Source organism: Perna viridis, chromosome 5 (genome assembly GCF_037379345.1).
Source record: "Perna viridis isolate PV_CMFRI_1.1 ecotype Kerala chromosome 5, ASM3737934v1, whole genome shotgun sequence".
Taxonomy (NCBI): domain Eukaryota; kingdom Metazoa; phylum Mollusca; class Bivalvia; order Mytilida; family Mytilidae; genus Perna; species Perna viridis.
In genome coordinates, this window is record NC_142449.1 from 44,962,081 (window position 1) to 44,976,260 (window position 14,180).

The 14,180-nt window shown below is 32.1% G+C and overlaps 1 protein-coding gene across 9 annotated transcripts in view; it reads left to right on the forward strand.

The window, feature by feature from the left end:
• The window catches only part of LOC148617891 (irregular chiasm C-roughest protein-like), a 77,214-nt gene that overhangs the window by 29,673 nt on the left and 33,361 nt on the right, over window positions 1-14,180 (forward strand). For 8 of the 9 annotated variants that reach the window (XM_088585534.1, XM_088585531.1, XM_088585538.1 and 5 more), the window contains one exon: window positions 1,846-1,894. The gene's annotated coding sequence lies outside the window, so the exon portion shown is untranslated. Of the gene's footprint in view, window positions 1-796; window positions 816-1,845; window positions 1,895-14,180 lie in introns of those variants that run through there. The other variant, XM_088585536.1, reaches the window with a different exon arrangement.

Here is a 14,180-nt window from a genome sequence, read left to right on the forward strand (position 1 = left end):
AGTATGCTGAAATCTGCAACTCACACTAAGTTTATATTCTCAGGTTTCTACTAAAATTTCAGTATTGTTATCAACAAGAAATATTACTTGATAATTAAAACAACAGATTAATGACCATTAAACATATCTTTGATTGATCTTGAACTTTATAGCTCTAAGGATGAATTAAATTAGCAGTTAATTGGGTCTTTTCATTGCTGTAGTAATATCTTCACACTTTTCGGTTTTGTTTCATTGTCTGTAATTATATTCCTTTACTGATAATGAGCTTATTTTTCTACCTCCTCTAAAACCAAATAGGATTTCTCCTGTTCTTCTCTCCTGCTCTTCTTCGATAAAGATCTTTAACTTACAGGTGACCAAAGTATTGTTTGTGTATGATTAAGTTTTCATTTGACCAGTTGTTTTTCAATAGAAAATTTACATCTTGTTGGAAATTTGAATAATTTTTTATTTCTTACCTACAAAATTTCAAAATTGTTACCTTACAAACAGTACTGCATGCCAAAAGCACATCTGATAATGAACTGATAGGTAAAACTTGGTACATGTATAATTATTGTCTCCTACATACTAGGTCAATTTTTAACAGTCTACTAAGTCAATAATAAGAATCATATTAAAGCACCCTATTTCTAAGCTAGTTACTGAACTAATTGGTAAATTGAGTGAGAAGTTTCATAAGAGAAATAAATAATTTTTCAATTAGAATATTAATGAATTTAAAAGTCAAGTCATATTTTGGGTATAATTGGTTCATATGTATCAGGATGGAAAATAAAAGTTAGGATGTTATAACCTGTATTGATAAAATGGTGGGTAAATCTGTTTTTGATTATCTTGTTATATTTACCACCCCCCTGGGGAGGGATGTAGTCAGGTTACTTTTCAGTCCATATGTGTAATGGTGTGATAATTCCGGATCTATAACACCCTTATAATGACCCCCTGGGGAGGGATGTAATCAGGTTACTTTTCAGCCCATTTGTGTAATGGTGTGATAGTCCCAGATCTATAACACCCTTTACAATGATCCCGTGAGGAAGGGGTGGGAGCTTCACATGACAATATAATACAATATATATCTGTTTGCTCAATGAGGGATAGGTTTAGTCTTTCATCTACACCTGGTATATAATCCTATGTCTCAAAAGAGTGAAAATGAAAAATTATTTGTAAGAAAATGGAAAAGGAGATGGCAAATATTGAAAGAAAAAAGTAGGATTTCATATTGATCATTAGATAAGAATGAATTTGGTTCTGTAAGATTTCTGAATAAATAGATTTTTGCCATTTGGTCAGTTAATTGAAAATTATTATTTTGTTGAACCAAAATACCAATCTAAATGAAAAGAATTGTGAAATTACATATGAAATTTTTATTGTTTTCTGAGACTTTTAAGTTTCTCGTTGGTCAAACAAAATAAGTGATATACCCATAATTCATAGCCAATTACACATATCATCAATGGTCATTTTAATGTACATTATTCATACAATTTAATCTTGAAAAAATGCAATAATTTCTTTATTATCCCTGTTCTTGATAAATAATAATTTAGGCCCTAAGATAAAAGTCATAGTAATCACTAGTATGAGCATGGTATGACTGTAATAGATGATAGATAGAGTGAAAGTTGAGAAGGTTAACAATTTAACGGAGGTCTGGTATAACCAATTAATGGGCTGTGGACAGAATAATAATTAGACCTCTAATTAAAACAGAACAACACCATAATTGGTGTAATAGGTCTATTTTAGTTCTAGATTGATACTCATATTTATGATAAGACTTGAACTTACCGATAACTTTCTTGAATGTAATTAAAATTTTGTGTATTGCAGGTCTTGTGTTGTAGATAAAGATTGAAGGATTACATATATTTAAAACAAGGTATGTAAATTTATTAGAGTTTTTTTTTATGTTTTTTTACAAATGGTTTTTAGGAACTACAAGATAAACATGTTAAGTTGGAGTTTTATTTATGGATGTTTCTATCAGTATTATTTATTTTAATCTGTGAAGTGTTCCATGTTAAACATGAAAGATATGGGGCAGCTCTTAAAATGATAAGGTTTGAGGGATAAGTTTTGACAGTTAACCCTGTTTAGGAGGTCATGTTATACACTACACACTTAGTGAAATTTGCTACTTCCACTTGTGTATGGTGGACAATGAAATAGTTATAAAGACTTATAATTTTACATATTGTCTTTGTACAAAGTCAAACACATCCACAACATCTCCATTCCAATCATTTGTTTAATTTTAATATTAGAAAATTTTGCAATCTCTATACTCATTTCCACTGTGTCAGGTGGTATGAATCATTCCACCTTAACTATGCTGTACGATTAATTTGAATTTTGGAATTATTGGTGAAAAATTCCTCTGAGAACAGATGCTTTGAGCTTATTGTGGAACAAATGGCATTAGAATGCAGCATCTGTTGCAGAAATAGCATGTTCATGTACTTTTAGCTTTTATGCCTACAACAAGATATAAATGTTGTATTGTTTCTATTTAAAGAAATAAAAATAATTATATTAATGTCTCTACAGTAATATTATTGTGATGTTTCTTGACATACAGCTAAATTTGGGTTTTCAGAAAGTACCATGATCCCTTTCAGTGTGTCTATCTGTCTTGCAATCTGTCTATGCATCTTAAAAAAAGTATTCTAGTGTTTATAACTCTACCTTATCATTCAATGGCTTGAAAACGAAAATTTATAAAAAGATATTGGTAGATGTACATTATTGGAAAAGGAAACATGATTCAAAGTGGGGTGAGGATTTCAAGTTTTGTCAGCTCATTCACAATGTTTCACCGTTTTCTAGGTGGCAATTTGAAAGTAATGGATATTTAGTTCATAAGCCAACTTATTTAATCATAATCTTTGTAGTCAGGCAGAAATTTAACTTTTTTCTGGTTATGACATTCAGAATTGATTTTTTCCCCTTTTTTTCAATCCTGGTTTTACCATTTCCATTTTTTTTTATTCATGTGTTTACTTCTGATGTTGTTGTTTTCCGCTTCTTTTGTTGAGTTCATAAAGTCATGACTGTAATATAAAGTGTTCTGTTAATTTTAAAACAATAGCACAAAGACAATGAAAGTTTAACAAGTTTCAACTTTTTACATTGTTACGCAACTACAATTAATTAATACCTGACATTCATGCAAAAATATAATTCAATTTGATGAATCTATTTCTGAATTCCCTGAAAAAGCAAACAAAAAAAAAATGGAAAAAAGGAAAAACCAAAAATGTTCTCTTTAACATCAGTAAATGAATACAATACATAAGTTGTTAATTTCATTATTGGTATTTCTGTGTTGAGATGTAGTTTTCATTTGAGAAGATTACAGTTGTAGCTTTTAATTAGGTGCAATCGATAGTGTACACATGAGTCACGATCGTAGCCAGAAAATGAGTGCTATATGTACTCGTACAAAAGTTGTTATTTAAGATGTAAAATATATCCACTTATTAAATTATTAAATTAATTAAAGTTGATTAAAGATGTCTGTTTATCAATAAAAGCAAAGTAAGATTTGGAATGTACTGTAAAACATATTAATTTTTGCTCTTTTCCAATCATAGTTTTCTAACTTTTCACAGTTGACAAATTAATGTGAAAATCGTTTTTGTAGCAGTAATTTTTATAAAGCCATGGCAATTGTTACCTGCAAATAATTTCATTTGGTAGAATTTGCAAAGAATTGACAACTGTGAAAATCATTACAGTAGTTTGTTAAGTATATGCAGTTTCCATTTTATAGGAGAACTTTAACATGAAGGTCACTTCATGAAGGATTTTGTAGTAAAATTTAAATAGAGGTCCATGTTGGTCACAGGTTCTTCATCTCATTTAATTTTTTTGTGTGTATTTTACTGAGTGTGCTTGGCTTGTATTTGACATGGTAGAATACTTTTATTAAAATTTAGGATTGGAAGGGGTCATAGCCTATATAAAACTCTGGGTGTACTCCAAAATCACAACTCTTACTTAAGTTTTGACTAACAAAATCAGTATATATGCCTCTGAATACCACCTCTATTTTAAAAATTCTTTCGACCTTGACTCTTTGTCTTCAATAAACATGTATGAATTTGTAGCAGGAGTCCAGTTTCATTGACACTTGTCATGTTGTATATTCTAGGTGTTCATTTCATTTCTTAGATTCGTCTCAATGTCTATTCTTTCACTCTGGTTGTTTTTTTTTCTCATAGTCTGTTACATAATTTTCTTTCTCATTTAATGAGTCAAAGAGAAGCAGTCAAGCCTGTACAAGTAAATGCAATTTAAATCTACATTAGTTCCATTCTGAAAGTAGAGAAACATCCATTTGTACCTGTGAATTGATGAAATCTCTCAGCAAATAGCACCTGTGTCATTAAGTATAAATTCTTGTAATAAACAGGCAGTGGGTGGAATATTGTCATAAAAAATAGGTCTCTGAATTTCTTGAATTGGCAGTTTATATGTTTCAGGCTGTCTGTCTGTCTGTCTGTCTGTCATTCAGATTGTCTGCAAAATCATCTCTCTTTCTTTTCATCTGTCTGTCCCAAATAATGTTATCCTCAGCTCCTTCATTAATACTCGCTTGATTAACATGAATCTTGATGTAGTGATTTGTATGATGTGCATATTGTCATGACATTTTAGTGTTGACTTGTTTTATGAAAGGCATATGTAATGTACATTTGATGCATTGTTTTGGTATCTGTTCTTGTAGGGATATTTGTAGTTTCACTATATGTCTTATCAAGACAAAAGAATATTAAAAGAAAAGAGTTTCCTCATCTTTTTGGTAAAATCAGGGGTGGATAACACTCCAGAAGCACAGTTTAAAACATCCTATTGGAAATATATCTGACTTCAGTGGAGGTCTATATATTGTCACAAGTTTTAGTTTCACCACTTTTGCCTCTTTCTTACCAACACTTGTACTTACATTCTCTTTCTTTATTGGGTTGGTGCCAGAGTTCTGTGACAAATGTCTTTACCTATCAGTATGATGAGCTACCCTTTTCTTGTGTTGCATGATTGCTCAAGGATATCCGGGACTGTTTGTTGTTCATATTTTCTACACTATTATTGTTTCTTTTAGCAATTAGCTACAAGTCTTAATTGGTTTTTGATAATGTGGAGCATTAAATTTTCTACTTTGTAATTAAAATGAATATTTTGATGTTGAGAAATTGAAAAATACTCAATGTATTTCAATACATGATTTAGCTCTGTATTATAAATACCAGATGCATGTTCTTTATTTCAATATAATTATTAGGGTAAATTTGAAACACTGTGTTAGGACACCGTTTTGTAATTCTTTGGATCCACCACTGATTTAGTGCCATGCCTGAACATGTATTTTAAATTTAAGGTGAGCAAAGTGCATCACTTAGGCTTTTTGATATCCTTTGTTAGGTTTTTTTGGCTTGCTATGTATTAGTTTGTTTTTTCACTGTCTGTTATATAATAGGGTATTAATTAAGCGCAGCTTTCAGTGTCCTACAGGCAGTGAGTCACAAAGTGACAATTACATTTAGGAAACGCATTCACAAATTCCTCATTTGCAGTTTTGGAAGCAAAAAGTCCATCTATATTATTGAATGAACGATTTCTCTTGTCAATTAACACCTGTATAATAAATGCTTCTCGTTCAGTTGGGTAGGATCCAGGTTCTTAAAGACGAGGTTACACAGCACATGTAAATAAACACTAACTTGAGACAGACTCATAACTAACGTCTTAGTCAGCATCTTTACGGAGCAAAAAACCAACAAACAAAATAATTGGTTATATTTTAATGACGGGATTAGTCAGAGTAAGTAACGTAACAATGATTGCACTTAATTGTTTTGTGACCACAAGTTTCACCGATTCTGAGCAACTGGAAATTAAAAATGTCTGTGCTTTTTCAAAAGAATGTTTTTGAATGCAGCTGTTTGCAGTGAAGCAATGGTGTGAGAGAAGACATAATTCACACAATAATTTGCTCTTTAATGTCTCTGCATGCCAGTGATGCATAGGGATAAGAAACATTTTCAAAACGGAGGGGATGTGTTGTCACACATGCAATAGTTTTATGATCACTGTTATTCATCTCTTCTTTGAATTGTTTGATAAGTTTATTTTATTGGTGTCACAAAACATGAAAATTTTCATAAGTCTGAGAATATTCTTAATTATAATTGTGATAAAATAAAATCTTAAGACTTTGAATGGAGATAATTATTTTGAAGTTAAGAATACTCTCAAACTTAAGTATTCTTTAAAGTTTTGTGGCGCTGGAGCCTGAACGATAACTCTTTGAAAGAAAATATGCTCCCAGAAGAATCACTATATTCAATAGCCATTCAAGATTGGTTCAAGAAACTTTTTATTGTTTCATTAGAGACCAATATTTATATATGTAATTTAAAGGAACTCAAAAATTGATTTTTTTTTGGCTCCACAGATAACAACACATGCTATGATTCACTAAACCACCAAAGGTGATTCAAACAGTTTGAAACCAGATCTTTGATCAATTTCTACCTACATGCTTTCACAATTGTTTTTATTAACTGTTTAGTATAGGGTAGGTGTATCTCAATTATATTTTGATGATTGGGGTAATTAAAGCGATACTGAAACATATGGGACTTTTTACACTTTTCTTCTATTTGTATATCATGGGTTGATTGTAGTGTTGGGTGAATTTAGGGTCAAAGAAATTGGAAAAGTCTGAGGCATTTATGATGAATCAGAGAGAAGTTCTGTTCATTGCAAGAATATATGCTTCCTTTTGAAAATATGGTTACTGTTATAAGCGTGAAACATGTTCATCCTTGTTTTTAAATAGCAAAGGATTCATAAAGAAACTTGATATTTAACATCATATTAGCAAAGTACAGCTTCATATGAACATCAGGCAGAAGATGATAAGTCATTATTAATGTTAAATTTCTTAACAGTGTAATGCATCAGTGATTTGGAAACCAATGAAATTTATGAAGGTAGATGGATATTAAGGACTGATACATGTAATTTGTAGTAAAAAAATGATGGAAAATGTTTGTCTGAATCATCAGAATATGAAAAAACTGTTTGAATAACTTCATTACTCCTCTAGTGTCATATAAATTTCTTATTGGTATTTTATCATAAATGTTAATTTGTGAATCGTTTTTGGTTGTTTTAGAAAATCAAAAAAAAATTCTCAACTTGTTGCCTTTTTCTTTAAAATCATTTGCATGTTTCTTAGGTGAGCCTGTACTGAAAGAAATTCCCACATAACAAATATGATTTTAAAGAATTTGCTGACATTTCTAACTTTCCAATATTTATTGCCATAAATCATCAATTGTATTTTCTGCCAATTCAGAGAAATATTATTTTTGACCATTATATCACTCTAACTATCAAAGGTTTGTATATGTTTATCTTCTGTCTGAGGAATTCTTTGATCAATTAGCACCTGATAGAGGTCTAAGGATCCTCAGTTATATTTATACTCTAAGTCTGTCTATCTCTTTTATATATCTGAAACGAAACATACTAACTGTCTCCATAGTGTGTATAGAAAAAAAAATGGTGCACTTGGTGAATTGCAAAAAAACTTTAAAGGTGCGCTTGAATTTGCGTATGTGGTCTTGATTACAGCTACCTCCATCAGGTAAAGTAAATAGATCTGCTCCCCATGTTTCGGCCCAATTTGACTAGCATGGGCTTTATGCGGGATGAAGGATGTTTTTAGTTGTTGATCACATTGCAGACACTTTTTTTATCAAATTTTCCAGAGTTAAAGTTCTTTTAATCATCAGGATGTTAATGACATTTTAATGATGTCTTTGTTAAATATGTATGACATGCACAACAGTGAAAGAATGTGTTTGATGTAAACAGTGTAAAGTTCAAAACTGCAAGCAGTATTTGTTGGTGGGGGTTTACCCACTTAGGAGGGGGAGGTTGAAATGTGTAGAGAGTTTTCGGTCTTGTATGAAAAAAGTAAACAACTTTTTACATTCTCTTGGACAAATATCACCACCCTGTAGACATGAATGTATACCATTATGCAGCTAGATGTCTTGTTCAGTAGAGCTTAATGTCAAGTAGTCAAAGATGTGTTAAACATCTTTGGCTGCACTTACAAGTCTATGTGATCACTAAGACTAATCTATGGTAGACAGTTTGATTCAGATGCCTAATCCCTTTGTCTTTTAATATCTGTCTGGCTCCTGGTTTTCTGTTGTTACTGTGTTTTTCAACACAGACTGGTGTAAATATCAGCTGGTTCTAATAACTGGTACCAGCTTTAATGACTGGTACCCTATAGTTATGATCAGGGTAAATCAGAAACAATTACAGAGCAATTATCACATCTGTTGTCTGTCTGGCCATCATCTAATATCCTCAAATCACCACTGTTAATTAGTTCTTAACAAGAATTGATAGCTATATACCTACTTCAATTTAAATGACCTTTCGTTTGCAGTATTAAATTTAGGTGTTCACTAGTACAAAAATCATAACTGCAGTAGCAGTTGCTTTGGTTAACACAAACTGCTGTCACTTAGCAGCATCGTAATAATGACAAAAATCAAAAGCTGCAGTGCATTGCTAGAGTAATAATCCTGAAGCCAGTTTTTCAAACCATTAAGTGGCCTTGCTGTAGGGACTTAATATTTTGTTGTGTGCACTAAACAGGACTCTTAAGTATTCATTAAAGTCTTCCTGCATCAATGGAAAAACAGTAAATTGACATTTCCCATGTAATTTCATTTTCAGATGGAGCATTCAATGGCCATGATTTTGTGCATTTTCATGTATTTTATCATCTTCCAAGCTGTTATTTACACAAGTTAATTTCTGTAGTAGTTGGTTTGTTTCTCAGCGTACCTGGCTAAGTCAGAATGTATTGACTCTGTACTTTTATTCCTCCTCCAAATCTAATTATGGTCGTGACTCTTGCGTTGATCAAGATATAAAGTGTGTGTTTGCTCGATCTGTCATTATAACTAACTGATGTTTTGTTTGAGAGTGACTCCTACTTCATTTGTTAATTGAACATTGAGGGTTGAAGATCGATCACTAGACAATTTTCTGTGGGTTGTTTTTATTGAACAGTTAGTAACAGTAGTAATTAGTGAGTTATCTCCCTATTGAAAGTGATTGCCACCAGGGGACACATCAATACCTCATTCATCTTTAGGATAACAAAATGATCGATTGTTCTCAATTACATCCTTTGTATCAGATAAGGAAATTTGGAACTATTTCAAAAGATATAAACTAGTATACAAAAAAAAATTGTTGATATGTATTTGATAATTGCAACAAACCCAATGGGGAATACATTTGTTATCCTTTTCCTTGCATTCTTTTGACATATAAAACCAAAATTATGATATTCTAACTTGATGTCTGGTATTTGGGTGAATGTTTTCTATTATTTACAACTTCACCATATTTCCCTATATCTTACTGCCTGATATTCCCATACCAGTTAATCCTGGGAGCTGTACGTGTGGGAGATTCTCCCTCAATATCACTGTCTCATGTGGGAGATTTTTTTCGTAAAATCAAATAATTATGTATTTTTTACAGAATATGTAGAAATTTTAACCAAAAAAAATTCTCACAAATCTTACATTAGGTGGGAGATTCTGAATTTGTCATTGATTTTGCTGGAGTATTCCCCTTTTATGTGAGGGTTAACACATATGTAGTAAATCTCAGGCTACTACTATAATACTAAAATATATCAGCAATTTCAAATGACAGTGTTATGCCAAATGAACAGTAACATATCACCAATAAACAGAACATGAATGCTTGACAGGACATCATATTTTGCCTTATTGGGTTTCACTTTGAAAACTGCTACTATTTGGTATATAGAATGAACTTCTCAGCTTATGTATGATTTGTTTTGCTAATTGTAAGGTTCAGTCTTCTTGTTATGTCTGTCAGTACTTGGTTGTGAATGATTTTTTGCACTTTTTTTGTTTTCATTTGGAGTCACTTTTATTATTATTGCTCTCTGATCTACTTGACCTCATTTTGTTCTGTTTGGCTTAATTTACCCACTTATTCTATATCTGACCTACTTTTATTTTTTCTAACACACTTGACCTCTTTGTGTCTAACTTTCATGGCTGACTTTAATAACTTCTCCATACATGTATTCATGGCAATGTACATGTACTTTGTAACAATCATATAGTCTTTTTGAGATCTCAATCCTAAAGATGATCTGATGAATATGAAGAACTATGCCAGGGGTAGCTTTTTTCTTGTAGTAGGGGTTGTTGTTGAAGCCTCCCTTCTTGGAAGCAAAAGCATTAAATACTGTTAGGACTGAGCACTATTAAAATAATGAATATTTTTTTTCTAAATTGGGGTACCCCACCCTAACCTTACTCAGCTTTGGTGCAAAATCATTCAACACTCTTTCAGCAAAGAATTTATGAGCTATTTCACCACAAACACCAAGAGACCAATGAAATATCTGATGGTCCCAGAGGTCAAATTAAGCATCTACCTAACACTGATTAACTTTCAGGTTGCATCAGGGCTCCTAAGAGGCTTGTAACTCATTAAGCAGTTCCAATTTACCTAATTAACTGTGGATTATTGTGCAGATGGTGGAATACCTTGAGATACTTGTTTATTTTCTTACCTTGTGAAGTGGAATCTGTAATGATCATCTTAAAGTCAAAGAATAATAAGAAAGAGCTATTAAATTCCAATTCATCTCTTTCTTCTTTGGGGGTCATGCACTCAAAACTTTTTAAAAAAAATCCTGAAAGAGTGGCTCATTGGGTGTGTGAGTGCTTCAAAGTCATGATGTCTTTTATCCTATCCTAAAATGATATTTATTGAAGAACTCTGTTATCTATTTTTTTCTTTGCTGAGGCATTGAAGGAGAGAAGAAATTCAAAGTGGAGATAATTATTTGAGGTCATTCAAAGGGTCATGTTGCCATGGTTTTACCTTGAACCCTTATTGAATTGGTTCAGTGCATCAAATGCATCCTCATAGTAATCATAAACCAAAAAAATTAGATTAATCATTTGAATCAAGTGGTTGAAATGGAAAAAAAAATGAACAAAAAGATGTAAAAAACATAGATAAAATTTCAATAGCTTTGTTACCCTTTGTTATCCTGGTTAATTACAGTCAGAACAAGATGTTTGTTCTTGGTATACCCTCCATGAAATGGTGATTCAGAAATAAAATCAATACAGTGAAATCTGGCTTAACTAACTGAATTTTGATTTTTAATTGGTTTGGTTTAGACAGGTGTTTGATTAAACAAGGTTTAAAATATTGATTAAGGTATACATGTATATTGAGACTTCAAAACGTGTTTGGTTTAGACAAGTTTTTGGATTATTCAGAATTAGATGGACAGGTTTTACTGTATTAACTATTAAGAAAATAGATACTGTGAGTATGTCGAAAAGACAACAACCCCACCAGAATGAAAATTGTCAAATCGAGGCCACCCGTGAGTCTTTAATGAATGACGAGGAAACCCTCATACCACTTGGCAGACTTCAGCAGTCCCCAAAACAACATTATACAGCAAAACAGTTGTTCCTGTAGACTCCAAAAACATGAAAAAGAAACAAACTTCATTGCCAGAAATTCCTGACTTTGAACAGGTGCAAAAAAAGTGGTGGGATTGAAATACTTTGATGTGATTACACTCTCACCATTTAAATTCTGGCCACTGTGGAAAAAATATTACATAATTAAACATGCCTAAAATCTATATGCAGATGTTTACTGTACTCTGTCACATGCACAATTTGACATGATACGGGTGGACGCTGTTGGTATTTTTGAAGAAACCGACCACATAATTCCTTCACATTTCCTTCTACTATAGTCATGATTAGGATTGAAGTCTCTGGAAATTGAAAAAAAAAAATTTATACTTCTTGAGTTCAAATCGTAACAGTCGTGTCAATGACTAAAACCAGTAGCGGAAAAAAAAGATAAAAGCTGGGAATATGAATTATAAAATATCTGGCATATTTCACCGTATCGTGTATGACTAACATGTATGGTACATATTACATATTAATTATGGAGTAAGTTCCTTTACCTTTGAAGTTTAATAAAAGTGTAATTTGTGGGGAAAAATGGAACATAAATGCTTTCGCAAGCAAATTGCGTTTTCATGTCTTGATACGAAATGGGGCTAATGAAATGTTTGCATTAGGCTATTCTGTTTTATAAGTTAAGTTACAGAATGATCAAAACCTTCTATTGGTGCAATTACAAACTCATAATATTTATACATGAGCAAAAATCTTTATTTTGAAGTATTTTGTTGTTTTTGAACATTCATTTTGCTTGGTATAATTGGTATAAATATATATATAAGGTCGTCTGTTTGTGGAATCATGGACTCAAAGACCTATTGGTTTAAAGCATGTTCATAGCATAGCGAAGGTCACATGTTCATAGCATAGCGAAGGTCAGAATGATTTGGATGGGTCATATTAGTAGCTCACCACCTTTTTTTGGAACTGATGAAACCAGTGAGGTAATGATACAAGTTAATTTAGTGTATGCTTTTCAATAAAAAAAAAGGGGGATGGTAACTAACATGTTGGATTTGTTGTTCAAGCACTATGCTGGTCCATAGGGTAAATATGGTAACAATAAGATGGTACTGGTTGTTCCAACATCAGTGTGATGTTGTCACTTTCTATTTATCATCCATTTATTGCCTTACTTTTTTTTTCTGTCTGATTACTAATTTTCCTCCCCCTTCATTTCCAGTATTTCTTTAAATCTAATTCAGTTCCTCCATAGTCTCTAGAATTCTCTTCTTATTCAATTATTGAAGTTGTTGTGAATATTTAACATTTTTGCTGTTAGCTATTCAGCCTTTGAAACAGGAGCATTAGTTGTTACGATTTAATGGTAAATAAGGAAAAAAGTACAGTGAAAACCTATCTAAAACAAGTCCTATATAATCTGAACACCTGTCTAAAACAAGCCCTATATAATCTGTAAACCTGTCTAAAACAAGCCCTATATAATCTGAAAACCTATCTAAAACAAGCCCTATATAATCTGAAAACCTGTCTAAAACAAGCCCTATATATTCTGAAAACCTATCTGCAACAAGCCCTATACAATCTGAAAACCTGTCTGGAACAAGCCCTATACAATCTGAAAACCTGTCTGGAACAAGCCCTATACAATATGAAAACCTGTCTGAAACAAGCCCTATACAATCTGAAAACCTGTCTAAAACAAGCCCTATATAATCTGAAAACCTGTCTAAAACAAGACCTATACAATCTGAAAACCTATCTGAAACAAGCCCTATACAATCTGAAAACCTATCTAAGACAAGCCCTATATAATCTGAAAACCTATCTGAAACAAGCCCTATACAATCTGAAAACCTATCCAAAACAAGCCCTATATAATCTGAAAACTTAACTAAAACAAGCCCTATATAATCTGAAAACCTGACTAAAACAAGCCCTGTATAATCTGAAAACCTGACTTAAACAAGCCCTTCATAATCTGAGAACCTGTCTTAACCAGACACTTACAAATGTCCTTTTTCAGTTTTAAAAAATGTAAAACAAGCCAATTTAAAAGTCCACAAGGGGTTCAGTTTAGGTTTTTCTGTATTTAACATTTATAATGACTCTAACAGGTCCTAACAACAACAAACCTTATATTCTAATGCTTCATTTACACATTCCTCTTCAGTGAACTGTCACTAGTTCAAAAACTCTGTCAGATTATGAAATAAACAAAACCCCTTCATTTTGGTGCTTTTCTAGAGATTACAGTTGTATGAATTGAGTCTTTATTATTGAGGTTCATCTTTAGAACAGATAGAAAAATGAATAGCATAAATCTAAGAATGTACTACCTCACCTGGATCACTTTATTCTAGAGGTAAATAAGTCCATAGTTGACTTAAATGGAGGTAAATAAGTCCTCAGTTGACTGTAAAGGGAGGGAAATAAGTCCATAGTTGACAGTAAAGGGAGGTAAATAAGTCCTCCGTTGACAGTAAAGGGAGGTAAAAATGTCTTAGTTGACAGTAAAGGGAGGTAAACAAGTCCATAGTTGACTGTAAGGGGAGGTAAATAAGTCTTTAGTTGACAGTAAAGGGAGGTACATAAGTCCTTTGTTGA